This window comes from Lynx canadensis, chromosome B4, assembly GCF_007474595.2.
Source record: "Lynx canadensis isolate LIC74 chromosome B4, mLynCan4.pri.v2, whole genome shotgun sequence".
Lineage (NCBI taxonomy): Eukaryota > Metazoa > Chordata > Mammalia > Carnivora > Felidae > Lynx > Lynx canadensis.
Window position 1 is genome coordinate 28,687,510 of NC_044309.1, and position 18,913 is coordinate 28,706,422.

The window sequence follows — 18,913 nt, forward strand, 5'->3', positions numbered from 1 at the left end:
CAGAAAGCCAGCTTTGGATCCTCCGTTCCGCTCTTTCTCTGCCCTCTTCCCGCTCTCTCCCTCTCTTTCTCTCTCAAAAATAAATAAACATTAAAGAAAAAAAAAGGATCTGAGGCGCCTGGGTGGCTCAGTCGGTTGAGTCTCCGACTTCGGCTCAGGTCGTGGTCTCACGGTTCATGGGTTTGAGCCCCGCATCGGGCTCTGCTGACAGCTTGGAGCCTGGAGCCTGCTTCAGATTCTGCGTCTCCCTCTCTCTCTCTCTGCCCCTTCCACACTCACACTTTGTCTCTCTCTGTCTCTCTCTCTCTCTCAAGTATAAATAAACATTTTAAAAAATTAAAAGAGAAAAAAAAAGAATCCTCACCCTTAGAATCCAGGGCAGATCTGAAGTTCCTGTGTCCAGGGGGTGTGGCTGAGCTCAGAGCCTTTGGTCCAGGCTACTTCTATACTCAGTCTAGATCAAGGGGGAACTGATTCTCAGAGGCCATGTTCCAAGGCCACAACCTTTGTAAGGGCAGAGTATAATAACACTCATCAAAGGAATTAATTCATTCAGCATGCCAGGCACCATGCTAGACACAGACAGACCTTGCCCTCCTGGAAGCCCCGGGAGATGCATGTAAGTACTATCTGTGTAGTCACAGGGCCGGCATAAGAGTTACAGGAGCACATGGGCAGGATGCTGTCTCAGAGAAACTTGGGTTTGAGGATCTGTGCTGGGAGAGCCCCAGGGAATAATGTTTATGTCAGAAAGAGTGACTTCAAAAAAATAGAGTATCGGTTCCTCCAAAAGTTAAACACTGATTTATCATATGGCCCAGCAATTCCACTCCTAGGTACATACCCAAAAGAACTGAAAGCAGGGACTCAGATACCTGCACACTAATGTTTGCAGCAGCATTATTCACAATAGCCTACAGGTGGAAACAAATCAGTTTCCATTAACAGATGAATGGATAAAATGTAGCATGTATGTGTACAATTAGTATTATTCATCCATAAAATGGAAGAAGTTCTGACATGCTACAACATAGATGGACCTTGAAAACATTCTGGTACGTGAAATAAGCCAGACACAAAAGGACAAATATTGTGTGATTCACTTATCTGAGGCACATAAAGTCATTAAATTCATGGAGACCATAGATTAGAGGGATTAGAGGTTACTAAGGGCTGGGGTCGGGAAAATAGGAGTTATGGTTATGGGTGTAAAATTCCTACTTGGAATGATGAAAAAGTTCTGGCAATGGCTGCACAACATTGTGAATGTACTTAATGCCACTGAATTATACAATTAAAATGGTTAAAATAGTAAATTTTGTGTAATATATGTGTTTCCACAATAAAAACAATTCTTCGGTTACTTAATTCCTCCTGGGGGAAAAAAAGCCCCATATCACTCTCATATTACATAAGATTTCCACAGGCAGAGAGAGAAGAAGCCAGTAATAGGTGGATGTTTGATTCCTTCAATGGCACACTGGATTTTCAGACCAAGATGTCCACTGGGGGGAAAAAAACATACTGGATAAAATAGAAGCAAATTCCTTAAAAGCATCACTAAGCTGACCAGATAGTAACTACCAGGCTGGACTCAAAGCAGAAATGGGAACCCACAGAGGTAGCAGAACATGAAAGCGTCTCAGCTGTTTTCACCTTCAGAGCTAAAAATGGGCAAACTAAATGGGTTTTACTTTAACAGCCTGTTGGGGCAAGAAAACGGAAACCAAGGCTTGGGGACCCACCGAGACAGGGAACGCAACAGGACACCCTCCCCACATGGAGGCCTCCACTTGGGCCCAAATCCATTCTCCCCACCCCACATAAACACACAACCCAGGGGTCATAGGGTAGATCGCTTCTGCAGCTAGCAGGCAAGGCAAGGAAAAAAACAAAAGGAACACATCCTTGGCCACTGGCCCTAGAATGGATTTGCAGCCCAGACTCACGAGGAAACTCACCCTCAGAATCTAGTGGAAGGTGGTCCCAGATGGGCCCAGCTTACGTGGTATGCACAGAGTCAATAAATATTAGCAACCACCATTACCACCTCCCATCACCACCTCCATCTCACCACTCTCTGCCTCCTCTCTGCCTTTTGTGTCTTCCAGCTGCACTGGCTTCCTCCCATTTCCTGGAAGCTCCCACACTCTCCCGCCCCTGGGACTTCCCCTTGGGGCTCAACATTTGCTCCATGATCAGCTGACCCATACTCATCCTTTTGACCTTGGCTCCAGCGGCATTTCCTCAGGGAAGCTTGATCTGACCTCAAGTCTAAGTCAGGCCCCTTTGTAAATACACCTTTATAAAACTTCCTTCCTTGCTGCCAGAGCACTTAAATCAGTTTTGAATTAGACATTTATTAGTGGGCTTATTTGATTAATATCTCTGTCCCTCACAAGACTATAAACACCTTGGTAGCAGGAAATATATCTGGTAATATTCATCATAAATTCTAGTATTTAACACATAGGAAATACTCAAAATTATTTTTGAATGGCTGAATTGTGGGAGCTCAGAACACAGAGCTTGCCCCAACTTTGCCACTTATCTTTTGCCCTTTGCCAGGCACTGATCTTTCTGCAATTTAGTTTCTCCTCTTGTATAATGGAATAATAAGACCCACCCACCTACTTCTCAGGGTTCTTATAAGGTCCAAATAAAACCCAATATATGAAAAATTTTACTATAGGATTGTAGCTGGAACAATATCACATTATGCTATATGACTAATAAGTACTTATTGAGTACTTACTATAAACCAGGCACTATGCAAAGTGCTCCAAATACATGATCTCATCTAATCTTTATTTTAAAAACTGTGAAGAAGATATTAATGTCTTCATTCTACAAACAAAGAAATCGAAGTCCTAAAATGTTCAAGAAATTTGCTTCATCTTCAACTGAGAAATTTGGGGTCAGAACTCAGTCTCTGATCCTGGTGCCTGCACACTCTTAACCCCCATGCCTCAGTGTCATCCCAGAGCCCCACTGAGCCCAGCACTGCTCTGAGGCAGCAGCATCTACTCTGGAACCTACTGTCTGGTTGGCTAGGAATCAAGGAGCGAACATCGGAGGTCCTCTCTGAACCATGTCCTTCCCAACTTCACTAGAATAAATATACCAAAGCACAGCACTCCTTAGCATAGAGAACCTGGATGAGCTGGGGAAACCCAGTTTTGCAGAGGGTTCTGAGTCTGGCCGCCCCACAGAGGTGTCCCCATGACTATGGTGACAGAGCCACTTTCTTCCTCTTGTCCAAGATCTGCTTCAGTCCATGATGGCTTTCCTCCTGTCTTCCACTCACAGACACACAGTTCAAGCAGTCCTTGAGTGTCCAAAACCTCATGGCGGGAGAGGCTGATACTGAAGGAAGTTCTTCCTCATTTAACAAAAGGATTTTTCAAAAATGATATTTCAAACTTAAGGCAACAAAACAAAACAAACACAAAAAAAAAACAGCTTAAAATTTTTGCCACTTGTCTCCAGATCCAAAAGAACCGTTTCCTAAGTTTTTGAGTAGAACTACACTTTGGTCTACTTAGGAATCAGTTTATGGCTTCCATTTTGTTCTTTGAAAGGCCTTCATGTAGTTATGGCAAAGCTGTTTTCATCTTCAATCACCAAAGGAGCTGGAAAACCTTCTGTGTTCAGTGCCTAGCACAGTGATATGTATAGGCCTGTCTTAAAATCCCTCTGGTTAGTAAAGAGGGACAACCAGAAGAGTTTCCACTCTTGTTTTCTAGGACCCCAAGATAAATCCGAAACAGTAAGAGCTTGATGACTATATTTTGAACATCAGTTATGAGTGGGTAGCTATTTTATTTTAAACATACACACACTAAGTTTACTTTCTGTAAAGAGGCATTTCCAAATTCTACTCTAAACTCAAGTAAATTAAAACAACACACACACACACACACACACACACACACACACACACACATACACACACCATCTCAGCCGTATTTTCACCAAAGATAATGAACAGAGCAGACAAATCAGTCTGACAGGTAATTTACCATTAACGGTTTGATTTCATCAGTCTAGCCACAATGCATTATGAACTAGGAAAATTAGACAAGTCAAAAGGATGATAGTATCAGTGTTTAATGTTTATTTTCCATTACCTGGCAGCACAATTATTCTCAATAAAATATAACCATTCTCTAAGAGAAAAACTTGAAGCAGTTCAGCTCATAAAATAGTACTATTAAAGTTTCAAGCAGACTCAGCTACTTGGAGAAAGACACCATGTGCCTTTTATTGATGACTGGTGTGACAAGCGAAAACCATGCAGATTGATCTCTCTGTTTAGGTGAAATGAAGGAAAACAGGGCAGTCTCTGGACAAATAACTTCCATATTCACTAAGTGAAAGATGTTTTTCTCCTTCCCTTTTGAATGCCATGAAAAATGTAGTCATTTTCAAAATGAGTTAACAGTTCTGTGTTACTTATCCCAACCCAAAGCAGCATAGGACAGAGACTTGAAAATCTATGTCAATACAGACTATATCAGTAAATGTCACACATACTCTGGTGCCTTGAGCCCAGGTATAAACTCATCCAAAAGTGACTGAGACAAGAGTCTTAATAGATCTTACTGCCTAACAGACTTCTCAGAAATTGAGTTTTCAAAAATAGGTAAGTTGTTTGAAATTAGCCTCAGATACAAATATCTCTGTCATATGGGGAAGTTTTTCTTTCCAATGATCTGTTTTGAAAAAATAGTGAAATACAACTTTGAAAAAAAATCAGATCCCTTACATTTCAAATGTAATTTTCCCATTGTGTCCCCTTTAACCAATTACCAAACGAAGAAGCTGAGAATCCAAGATGAGTTTTAAGATAGCGTCTTCTTGGGAGTGGAAAGATAAATAATTACAAGAATTCCAAAGCTGAATGGCAGTAAAATACAGTTTCTAAGGCTTGATAAGGTCCATCTAGCAGCATCTACCAAGAGAAGAGGGAATTGAGGTCTCAAATAAGAACAGCAGTAGTAGTAATAATAATAGAGTTATAGCAAGGTCTCCAAACTGCAGAGACCAAAGCATTTACAATTGGGAATGACTGAAAGAAGAGGGTGGTGCGTATCCCCCTTCTCATTCAATTCTCACTCACTAGGTTAGCACCCACCTATAATGAATCCCTTATTACTTACATAGCTGCTATTCTCTTCTTTCCTTTGTTCATTCTTCTACTGGATTGTTGGTCTTTCACTTCTTAATTTCTAAGGGCTCTTTAAATATGAGGGAGATTACCCTTTGTCTAGGACAGATTCTCTCCTATTTGTTTTGTGTCAGTCTTGGGAAGTTTTTCCCCCTGGAATTTGCCCATTTTATCTAAATTCTCAAATTTGTTGGAATATTTCCATAATATCCTCTTATTACCTTTTACATATCTCTAGAATTTGTGATGATGGCCACCTGTTTTTGTGCTTTATGGGTTATTCTCTATCATCAGTTTTATTAGTTTTTTTTCAAATGACTATTTTTTGGTTTTACTAATCTCTACTCTTGTACACTTACTATTTTTTTCTTTTAATATTATTATTTCCATCCTTCTACTTCTGTGGGTTTAATTTGCTGTCCTTTGCTTATTTATAGAAGGTGAACTGTCACATTTCCAAGATCATTCAGTTACAATATTTTTAAATTTCCATTGTGATTTCTTCTTGGACCTCTGGGTTATTCAAAAATGTACTGCTTCAGGGCACCTGGGTGGCTCAGTGGGTTATGCGTCTGACTCTTGATTTTGGCTCAGGTCATGATCTCATAGTTGTGCAATCAAGACCCACGTCAGGCTCATCGCTGGGCATGAAGCCTGCTTAAGATTCTCTGCCTCTCCTTCTGCCCCTCTGCCCCTCTCCCCAACCACTCTCTCTCAAAACACAAACGAACAAAGTGTATCCATGCACATGTGACTTTTATAGTTCCCTTTGATACTGATTTCTTATGTAACTCCACTCTAGTCTGAGAGCATTCTCTGTATGATTTGAATCCACTGAAAGTTGTTGAAATTTTCTTTATTGCCCAACATATGGCCAATATTGGTAAATGTTACATATGCACTTTAAATGAACATGCATTCTACTATTGTGGGTACACACACGTCAATTAGGGCAAATTAATTAATGGTATCATTTAAATTTTTTATATCCTTGCTGATTTTTTCTCAACAAGTTCTGTTATTAAGGGAGAGATGTGTTAAAATTTCCCACCATGTTTGTGAATATGTATATTTCTTCTTTCAGTTCTGACAGTTCTAGATTTCCATATTTTGAGGCTATGTAAACAGCTGCATTAAATTTAGAATTTTTGTATCTTTCTGTATACTGACTCTGTTATCAATATGAAATATCCCTCCTTATCTCTGATGATGCTTTTTTGCGCTAAGTCTAATTTGTAACTCTAACAGCTTCATTTTGTTAATGTTTACATGGTATATCTTCTCCATTCTTTTACCTTAAACATTTTTTGTATTTTTATATTTGCATACTCCTATAAAAGGTATATTTGTAAGTTTTGGTTTTGTTTCATCTAGTACGATAAACTTTTAAGTGAAACATTTAATCTGTTTACATTTCATGTATTATTTTTATGTGTTATTATCTATTTGTTTTGTTTTCTCTTTTCCCACCTATCCTACATTACTGTTTGTCTCCCCTTTTTTGCCTTTTTTTTAATCTTATGGTTTTCAGTATTTCACTTCCTTTACTATAGCTTATTAACTGTATATTTTTTACTACTCTTTTTTTAAATTTATTTTTTTTTGTTTAATTCAAGTTAGTTAACATACAGTGTAGTATTGGTTTCAGGAGTAGAACACAGTGATTCATCACTTCCATAGGACACCCAGTGTTCATCCCAACAAGTGCCCTCCTTAATACCCATCATCCATTTAGCCCAGCCCCCCCACCCACCTCCCCTCTAGCAACCCCTAGTTTGTCCTCTGTATCTAAGTCTTTTTACTACTCTTGATTATAAAAGAGATCAGAGATTACAGCAAGTCTCTTGATTTATTAAATCTGATATAAATTAGTACTTTCACCACTTCCAGAACATTTGACTATATTTACTTGCCTCTCATCATTCGTATTATTATTGCCATATTTTAGACATGTGAATACCCACACATATGCACATACATGTGTGCCCCACAAATCATACCCACATATTTACTGTTTTAGTACCTTCTTCCTTAATCTCCATAGTTTCATTTGAGGTTATTTTTCCTTCTGCCTATGGAACTACATTTGTTATTTTGTTTATCAAGAAAATACCAGTAACAAATTCTCTCCAATTTCATCATTCTGAAAGTTGTCTTTATTTCTCCTCCTCTGTGAAGGATATTATTGTGGAGTATTAAGAGGGCTCTGGACACAAGTCCAGTATGTGGGAAGGAGGGGGCTGGTTCCTCACAGCAACAATAAACAATTCTTGGACACCAATTGGGGTCCTACAGTTCAACTCAATTCTGACGTTACGTACCAGGAGACAGTGTCAGATCCCACATGTTAAGGGTTCAATCCTACAAGAGTGCTTCACCTCCCCATCTTTAAATGCCAGCTGGCAAGCCCAGGCTATATCATCTGGGCTTCTGACAGACTGCTTATCAATTGGAGGTTCCAATTACCCTCTTTTTGGGTTCAATTAACTTGCTAGAGCAGCTCACAGAACTCAGAGAAGCATTTTATCTAATAAATTACTAGTTTATTGTAAAAGGATACAACTCAAGAACAGCCAGATGGAGGAAATGCATAGAGCAGGGTATATGGGAAGGGATGCAAAGCTCTCATGCCCTCTTCAGGTGCACCACCCTCCCAGCACCTCTATGTGTTCACCAACATGGAAACACTCAAAATCCTGTCCTTTTGGGTTTTAATGGAGGCTCCATTTCATGGGCATGAATAACCAAATCACTGCCATTGGTGATTGATTTAACCTCCAGCCCCTCTCCCCTCCCTGGAAATCAGGATGGTGGGACTGAAAGTTCCAACCCTCTAATCATGTTTGGTTCCCATGGAAAACAGCCTTATCCTTTGGTGCTTCAAAAGTCAATTCATCAACATAAACCCAGTTTTGGTGGAAAGGGCTTGTCATGAAGATCTCCATTTCACCTTTATGGCTCTGAAGAGATTTTAGGAACTGAGGACAAGAGACCAAATATTAATAACAAAAGATGCTCTCATTGCTCAATAAATTACAAGGATTTGGGGAGTTGTAAGCCAGGAACTGTGGGCAAAAACTAAACACATGAGAAATATATGTTGGGTCATTTATTTCTCATAAATCATAATGTACAAGTATTGGATTCTAGGTTGGCAGTTTACTTTTAACACTACTATTTTTGTTGAGAAGTCCACAGCCAATTTTATTATTGCTCATTTGAAGGTAATGTCCTTTTTCTTTTGTTTTTAATTTCTGGCAGTTTCTCCATGATGCCCTAAGATGTAGTTTTCTTTGTGTTTATTCTGCTTGGATTTATAAAACTTCCTCAATTTATGGCTGATTTTCAATCTATTTTAGAAAATTCCCAGCTATTATCTCTTCAAATAATGCTTCTGCCATGTTCTCTCTCCACCTTTTGACGTATCTTTCCTTTTGACGTATCTTCTCATACAATTCTCTCTTTAGCTGTATGTAATATGTAAGCTCACCTACTGGGGTTTTAATTTCAGTTACTACCTTTTTCAGTCCCAGTATTCCATTTCCCTGCTGTTATGAACTTTAGGATAAAAGGCTGTCTCTCAGTGTCCTATCATTTCCAGGCAACCAACTAGCTCTTATTTATTAAAATTATCCACATAGCTGCTCCCCTTCTGAAAGTGTCAGCAAGGTCGGATTCGATTCCAGGCCTCTGCTTTTAGCAGAGATCAGGAAAGTTGAAGGTCTTAATTCAATGGATTATTTCTGTGTTATATAATCTATATTAAGCAATCATCATTCATATTTTCCAAATAGTGGCATTATGTAATTATACTACAGTGCTACATATCTCCTTTTAGTTTCTCTTTACATTTCTTTACAAATTAATGTCTTATTTAGGTATCACAGAATTTGCCTTTTCTATTCAATCTGTTTCCCTTTAATTGAATCTTAAATATATTTCTCCATTTCCATCTAGTATAAAGTGTTGCTTTTGAAAATTCTGATAATCTAATACAAATCACATGCCCTTTTTAAATGGATGCCCAAAAGATTTGCTTCTTTTTCTTTATAGTCCAGTAATTTCACTAGATGATGTCTTGGTATTGGTTATTTTAGGTCAATATTAATTATTTGCTGTGCTTTTCCGATACAGAATTTCAATGTCTTTCCCAATTCCAGGGTTCTTGAAATATTTTTATGTCTTTTGCTTGTCTTGTTTTTTTTTATAAACTCCTATTAATTACATGTTTGATCTTCTTTGCCTATCTTCAATGACACTTTTTAATCTTAAAATGATGTTTTCTTAAATCTTTATTTTTGATTTAAAATTGTTTTCTTTTTTACACCTACTTCCTTCAGGGCATTGTTTTGTCTGCTCTTAGGTTTCTATTTACAATTCTGAAATATCTCCTCCTATTTCTAATTCTTTCCTGAGTTGTCACCTTATTTCTTGTAATTCTGTTTTATGTTCTTCTTTTATGTCTTTACCATTTCTTAGAGACTGAGTTCCTTTTGCAATCACAGGTTTCAGTTTTGTGGGCATGTGTTTTTGGCATACTTCCATTTTCCACTTGGATGTTATTCTGCTCCTTATTTTCTTATAACTTAATATGGGATTTGGCCTTGATACTATTATTTTGCTTGTTTTTGTGTAAATTTATTTTTTGGTACTTATAATTATTGTGTAATTATTAATAATTTGTGTAAAATTAACTCAAACTTTTGAAATAGGATTCAGGAAAGCTTTGTTAACAGATTCATCCTTGTTTTTGCATTGCGTTAAAAAATATGACAGCTTGATTCCTGGGGTTTCCTGGCTCTACTTCCCTTCCCCACTTTGAACTAGACCACCTTTTTGGTCTATTGTCCCTATCCTGTTCAATTTTGATTCCACTCTCAGCAACTTTTCTTTAATGTGACTTGTCCTGGAAGAAAGCTTTGCCAAGTTGGTTTTGAGAATTCCCAGAGGCTAATGTTCTAGCCCCTTAATTCCTGATGATTATATTGTGGTTCTTCTGTTCTCAGACCTAGCAGATACTACCCTGTTTCTTCTTCCTTGTTCCTCTGAGACACCAATATCATTGCAGACCTTGGAGGTGTTGGTGCTTTAATCCCACCTACTAGTATTTGGAGGTATGAAGATATCTTGTTACCTAGTTTTAGGGTCAATGTGATTATATTGTTGTTTTAATGTATGAATTGAAAAAGAACGCTCTCACCACCACCATCTTTCCAGAATCCTCTCCACATTTAATTTTATATGAAGTATGATGTGAATCTCTTGTGGGGCCACTACTGTTATTAAATCCATGCTTTTCCTAACACTTTCGGTGAGAATGTTCCAGTTCACATTTTATTGTTTCATGCCAGGGTGATCCATTTGCAGTTTAAAACCACACCTCTTTAAACTATGCTTCATCACAGTCTTCAACATTTCTTGTATTTGACAAGCTTTGCCTTACTTCACCTGAAAAAGCACTCAAGAATTATGTCATTCTCAACATGTTACTCAATTACATAGCAATAAATGCTAGCTCAATCTCAGTAGACTGGCATGACCACAACACAAATAGGCAATTTGGAAGACACACTAATAAAACTACTTGAGATTGGCCATTCTGAGTGCACCTACTCAAAACAGGTGTCAGAATTAAATATATACCAGTTATCATATTATCAACCTCAGAACTGTAAACATAAAAGCAAGGATTCCATCTGTTTGGTTTACCATTTTATCCCCAGAGGTTAACACTATGCTTAAATACCTAAAACACATTCACTGAATTTGTTGAACGAATGGACTCTTAGCAGATTGTTTATATTAACTCTCTTCACAACCTTTTATTCAGTGAGAGATGTTTCAGCACTACCCTTCATTTAAAATAGCAATTGCATCTTGCCTGATGCTGGCTTTGTAGAACCATTAATGCCAACTGAATATGCTACAACCGTTAATGAGTGATCCAACGGGTAAGAAGGTTGTCACTGTTTTGGCAATGCTCAGGCGATCAATTTGGCTAATCCAACAAGTTAGGAAACAAGGACATGATCAGAGAGGGCATTCATAAGATGTAGCCAGATGTCAGAAATGTTACATCAAATCTGGTGATCTAGCGGCACCTGGGTGGCTCAGTTGGCTAAGCATCTGACTTCGGTTCAGGTCATGATCTCGCAGTTGTCCTGCATCAGGCTCTCTGCTGTCAGCACAGAGCCTGCAGCCTGCTTCAGATTCTTGTCTCCCTCTGTCTCTACCCCTCCCCTGCTTACGCTCTCTCAAAAATAAACATGTAAAATTAAAAAAAAAAAATCTGGTCATCTAGCATAAGGGGTTGAATTCTGGGAATCTTATAGAACTATGTCATCCAAAGATACTGGGATTGCTCTTTATAAAAGGTTTAGTTTCCACCTTGATGCAGTTGTGTTGGCTTCCCTAGAGGTCTTTGATTCCTCTTTAAGTCTAACTCCCCTTCAGGAAACCTGGACACTGTGGACACAAGGGCCTCAATAAGTCCCCCAACAGCCTCTGTGAGTAGCCACTCACTTGATCATCTAAATAAAGCAAACAGCAACTACTGAGACAGAGAAGGGGAGGAGAGATGAAAGAGGAAAAGACACAGAAAGTAGCATTTCATGTTCCCACGTACTTCTTAATGAGAAGATAAGAAGAGAGTTTTGTGAGTTAATTTTACTAGACAGCAAAGCTTCTTCACCCTAGGTTTTGCTTAAGTCTGAACTGAAGCATTCTGTCAATGAGTTGGTTTAATTAGAAAAACAAACTATTATACTCACTAGAAATATTAAGATACTTAACAGAAAGCCTTACAAGGTTGAAAATACAACAGTAGCATTTTCTTCGGTCAGAGCATTATATATGTCAGCTACACATAGAAGTACCATCTCTGAAAGAATCTGGCCTGGGACCCTTAAAATAAACATTCTGATAGAGACAAAAATGAAAAATGCTAATTACCATACAGTGTATAGAACCTATGTACCATGTCACTGTCCATACTCAAGCAAGCATCTGGTGAAATCACATACAGACCTACTTAACTTTGAGACAACCAAAAATTTCCCTGTATCCATGACTGCCTGTCAGCTCTCATTTAAAGAGAAATTTTGTATGTCAGTTTGTCAAGATCTCCATCTCTTACAAGGTACTATTAAAAATCAGAAGTAAATACAAGGTGAAGAAACTTGGATCTCAAGGGAAAGTTCTCATTAGAACCATTTCTTTAATTATTGTTTCTAAAATAAGATTTCATTTTGATAAGTCTGGCTAGGGGGTTTATCAATTCTGTTAATTCTTTCAAAGAACCAGCTCCTAGTTTCGTTGATCTTTTCTGTTTTTTTGATTTTGGTATCATTGATTTCTGCTCTAATCTTTATTATTTACCTTCTTCTACTGGTTTTGGGCTTTGCTGTTCTTTTTCCAGCTCCTTTAGGTGTAAGGTTAGATTGTATATTTGAGACATTTCTTCCTTCTTTAGGAAAGCCTATACACTTCCCTCTTATGACTGCCTTTGCTGCATCCCAAAGGTTTTAGACTGTTGTGTTTTCATTTTCATTGGCTTCCATGTACTTTTTAGTTTCCTCTTTCATTTCTTGGTTAACCCATTCATTATTTAGTAGGATATTCTTCAACTTCCAGGTATTTGTGGTCTTTCCAAATTTTTTCTTGTGGTCAATTTCATGTTTCAAAGATTGTGGCCTGAAAATATGCATATGATCTCAATCTTTTTGTACTTGTTGAAGGCTGATTTGTGACCCAGTATGTGATCTATTCTGGAGAATGTTCCATGTGCACTCAAGAAGAGGGAAAAAAGAAAGGACCCAAATAAATACAATCATGAATGAAAGAAGAGAGCTCACAACCAACATCACAGAAATACAAACAATTATGAGAAAATATTATGAGCAATTATATGCCAACAAATTGGGCAATCTGCAAGATGGGGACAAATTCCTATAAATATATAAACTACCAAAACTGAAACAGGAAGAAATAGAAAATTTGAACAGACCCATAACCATTGAAGAAATTGAATCACTAATCAAAAACTTCCCAACAATCAAGAGTCCAGGGCCAGATAGCTTCCCAGGGGAATTCTACCAAACATTTAAAGAAGAACACCCATTCTTTTGAAACTTTTCCAAAAATAGAAATGTAAGGAAAACTTCCAAACTCTATGAGGCCAGCATTACCTTGATTCTAAACCAAAGACCCTGCTATAAAAGAGAAAGACCAATTTCCTTGATGAACATGGACACAAAAATTCTCAACAAGATACTAGCAAATAGAATCCAACAATACATAGAAAGAATTATTCACCACGATCAAGTGGGATTTATTCCTGGGCTGTTGGGTGGTTCAATATTCTCAAATCAATCAATGTGATATATCACATTAATAAAAGAAAGGGTAAGAACCACATGACTTCTCAGTAGATGCAGAAAAAGCATTAGACAAAATACAGCATCCTTTCTTGATAAAAACCCTCAAGGAAGTAGGGATAGAAGGAATATACCTCAACATCATAAAGGCCATATATAAAAGACCCATAGCTGATATATATCATCCTCAATGGGGAAAAGCTGAGAACTTTCTCCCTAAGGTCAGGAAGATGACAGGAATGTCCACTCTTACTACTGTTCAACATAGTACTGGCAGTCCTAGCCTCAGCAATCAGACAAGAAAAAGAAACTGGCATACAAATTGGCATACAAATTGGCAAGGAAGAAGCCAAACTTTCACTCTTCGCTGACAACACAATACTCTACATGGAAAATCTGAAACACTCCACCAAAAAATTGCTAGAATTGATATATGAATTCAGCAAAGTTACAGGATATAAAATCAATGTGCAGAAATCTCTTGCATTTCTATATACCAATAATGAAGCAATATAAAGAGAAATCAAGGAACTGATCCCATTTACAACTTCACCAAGAACCTTAAGATACCTAGGAATAAACCTAATCAAAGAGATAAAAGATCTGTACGCTGAAAACTATAAGAACACTATGAAAAAAACTGAGGAAGACACAAAGAAATGGAAGAACAATCCATGCTCATGGACTGAAACAAATATTGTTAAAAATGTCTATATTACCCAAAGCAATCTACACATTCAATGCAATTCCCATCAAAATTACACCAGCATTCTTCACAGAGCTAGAACAAACAATCCTAAAATTTGTATGGAACCAGAAAAGATCCTGAATAGCCAAAGCAATCTTGAAAAAGAAAACCAAAGTGGGAGGCATCCTAATTCCCAGACTTCAAGCTGTATTACAAAGCTTGAAGACAATATGGTATTGGCACAAAGACAATATGGTATTGGCACAAAAACAGACATAGATCAATGGAACAGAATAGAGAACCCAGAAAGTGACCCACAAATATATGGCCAACTAATCTTCGACACAGCAGGAAAGAATATCCAGTGGAAAAAAGACAGCCTCTTCAGCAAATGGTGCTGGGAAAACTGGACAGCAACATGCAGAAGAATGAAACTGGACCACTTCCTTACACCATACACAAAAATAAATTCAAAATGGATAGAAGACCTAAATGTAAGACAGGAATCCAGCAAGATCCTAGAGGAGAAAACAGGCAACAACCTCTTTGACCTTGGCAGCAGCAACTGCTTACTAGGCATGTCTCTGGAGCAAGGGAAACAAAAGCAAAAATGAACTATTAGAGACTCATCAAGGTAAAAAGCTTCCCACTGCAAAGAAAACAATCAGCAAAACTAAAGGGCAGCCAACAGAATGGGAGAAGATATTTGCAAATGACAGATCAGATAAAGGTTTAGTATCCAAAATCTATAAAGAATTTATCAAACTCAACACCCAAAAAATAATCCAGTGAAGAAATGGGCTGAGGACATGAATAGACCATTTTCCAAAGAAGACATCTAAATAGCTAAGAGATATATGAAAAGATGCTCAACATCACTCATCATCAGGGAAATACAAATCAAAACCACAAGGAGATACCATTTCACACCCGTCAGAATGGCTAAAATTAACAACTCAGGAAACAACAGATGTTGCTGAGGATACCAAGAAGGGGGAATCCTTTCGCACTGTTGGTGGGTGCAAACTGGTGCAGCCATTCTGGAAAACGGTATGGAGGTTCCTCACAAAGTTAAAAATAGAACTGCTCTACCACCCAGCAGTTACACTACTAGGTATTTATCCAAAGAATACAAAAATTCTGGTTCGAAGGGGCAAATGCACCCCAATGTTTATAGCAGTGCCATCAATAATAGCCAAAGTAGGGTGTCTGGGTGGCCCAGTGGGTTATGCGTCTGGCTTCGGCTCAGGTCATGATCTCATGGTTTGAGTTCAAGCTCCACATCAGGCTCTGTGCTGACAGCTCAGAGCCTGAAGCCTGCTTCTGACTCTGTATCTCCCTCTCTCTCTGCCCTCCCCCACTCATGCTCAGTCTCTCTCAAAATAAATAAACATTAAAAAAAAATAAAAATAATAGCCAAAGTATGGGAAGAGCCCAAATGTCCATTAATTGATGAATGGATAAAGAAGTGGTGTACGTGTATACACACACACACACACACACACACACACACACACACACACACGGAATATTACTCTGCGATGAAAAAGAATGAAATCTTGCCATTTGCAACAACAGGGATGAATTAGAGTGTATTATGCTAAGCAAAATTAGTCAATCAGAGAAAGACATATTATATGATTTCACTCATATGTGAAATTTAGGAAACAAAACAGATGAACATAGGGGAATGGAAGGGAAAATAAAATTAAAACAGAGGGAGGCAAACCATAAGAGACCATTAAATATAGAAAACAAACAGAGGGTTGCTGGAAGGGAGGTGGGGAGGAGGATGGGCTAAATAGGTGATGGGCATTAAGGAAGGCACTTGTTGGGAAGAGCACTGGGTGTTATAAGTAAGTGATGAATCACTAAATTCTGCTCCTGAAATCAATACTACACTGTATGTTAACTAGCTTGAATCTAATTTTTTAAAAAAAGTTTTATAAATAAAGATTGCATAAAAGAATAAAAAAAAGATTTCAGAAAATCTTGAAAGATTTGAAAACCTTTTCTGAAAATCTTTCCCACCAAGGTGAAAAGTCCTTAAAATCTGAATGCAAGAATACTGTGACATAGCATCAGAAATGTTAATTATCTCATAGTTCCTAAATTTCCAGAGAACAATGTCAACTGAAGCTTTTTCTGATAGCATCAGAAATGTTAATTATCTCATAGTTCCTAAATTTCCAGAGAACAATGTCAACTGAAGTTTCAAACTGATTTTCACCAAATTGCAAGCATTTTGATGGAGCTGTATTAGAAGTCTAATCACATTTACTACTCTCCCAGCCCCCTATAATGACAGCATACAATGGGACAAATATTCAAAGTTTGGCAGCCCTTGTATAAAAATGTTATCTTCTTGATTTTAAATTCTTCTAGTGTCATGTACTTGAGATGCGCATGAGGGAGAATTATGAAATATAATGCTTTAGAGCATATATTTTTGAAAGAATTTTGTATTTTGTAATTGCTTATTCCTCACAACCAACCTTCTATAACAACACTGTGCAGAAGAATTTTCTGTAAGGATAAAAAATATTCTATACCTGCATTGTCCAATATGGTGGCCATAGACTCCACATTTCTACTGAACATTTTAAATGCGGCTACTGTGACTGAATTTCATTTTACTTAATTTTAATGAAAATTTAAGTTGCCACATGTGTGCAGTGGCTATAGTACTGGACAGCATAGTTCTAGAACTCCAGTGAAAGCAGACATCCATATTAAAGAGATTAATGAACACAATGGCTAATCCAGAATGTCAGCAGGTAGAAATACAACCACTCAAGCCTGATTATACAACTAGAACTAGGAGAGACCAGCAGAAAGCAATACATACCCTCTCTGCCACATCTATATTCATAATAGATGTACATAATATATAAAAGTAAAAAAATTAAAAGTTTAAAAATTTTTAAAAATGTAAATAAATAAGTAAATGAAGTTTCAATACGCCACATAAATAAAAACTAACTTAGCTTGAAAACAGATGGTCAGAATAGGTAGGGAAGTTACTAGTTTGTTCTTCAAATGATAGTATTTGAACATGGCAAATACGCTTTACTTAAAATTGATTGTGAAGTTTAAAGAGACAATAACGTAACTAATCACGATAGGTCTTCCTTCCAGCCTTAAGCTTCTTATTTTGTGCTTCCATAAAGTAAGGCTGTGAATGTTAGGGCCCCTATTTGTTCTGTCCTGCTTTATCAATCAGTTAGACTCAGTTTTACTTGAGTGTCTAAGAGTCCCATTTCTCTTGCCTAAATATAAACAATCTCTCAAAATGTCCAGGAGGAGAAAGAAGGCCTTGAATGCTATGCTGAATCTTCACCGGTCACTCCACCATGAGATAGATGAGTGTTTGATGTTCACCTCTGCAAAGGCCCTGCTGATAAGAGCTTCCACAGCATCATTTGTTGGTATGATGTCACCACAAATTTTAGCGATACAAGGTTCATGACATTACAACTATTAGAACTACCTGAAAGATTTAGCTACCAGCATTAATAATTAAAAAATCTTTACCAAAAACTGTTTTTCTGAAAACACAGAGAGGAAGTAAAATAAAGGGGGGGGGGGAGGGTTGATGAGAAAAAACTAAGAAATCAGACTTTTCTAAATACATTTTGTAATGGTTTGTTAAACAGTTACCTTGTTCTACAAGTGCTCTGTTTATGAGAGTACCATGAAAGTGCTTTTTTTCTTTCCTTTTTTTCCTGTGGGAGAAGGGAAGCAATGAAGGAAATGAAAGAGTTCATTTAAGTGCCATATTCACATAAGGCTAATTTGTAAAAGCTCAATCCAGCTGAATATATTTACAGCCACCACTGGCCCACAAAACTTCAGTTGAGAAGACTAATTGAGATTCTTCAGGAGAACTCCCTTGTCTTTAGTAGTTATAGAATGTCTCATTAGGCATTCTGTACCTCCCCCTTCTCTAGAATACGAAGTCTGACTCTGCTTGGCCTGGGTTTGCAGCCTGTGAATTTCCAATAGATTCTAATACACCATTATTGTAAGACTTGATTTTGTTTTGCAGCCCCCTTTGCTATTTGTTTTTTTTGTGTGTGTGTGTGGGGGGGGGTTCTGGTTTAAAACGAAAGTTGCATTTAACACAACTGTAGTAGTTATATTGAAATACTGTTTAAAAAACAAACAAAAACAAGACTATGCCCCGCATCTAGGATTGTTACAGGCTACAGTCCCTATTAAACACCTTCTCTAGTCTTGTACTACAGAGTGCTTTCTATAAAAGAGGATCATTAGAGCTGATGGCTAGAGTTCAGAGAAACTAGAAAATTCCACAAAATCTTATTTTCTACCCATTTTCAGGTCTCTATATAGATGTCATCTTTGAACATTTGACTTTTATTAGGCCACTGACAGCATGATGCCCATTTGACTATTTTTATTTTCTTCTTTACTAAAATGACATGTTGTAGACTCCTCTGTGTCTTTTAAAAGCCTAAATATGTTGGAGAAATTAGTGTCATGGGAAACTGCATGTTTACTTTAAATATTTAATTAGAGGATCTCTCCCATGAGCTGAAAAAGAATCTCTTGGCAAAATTACAGAATAACTCTTTCTCCTCTTACTGCTATCTTAACATCTAATATTACAGGCTTACAAAGAATCATGGGATAGAACTAAAATAACACAAAGGTCTCCAG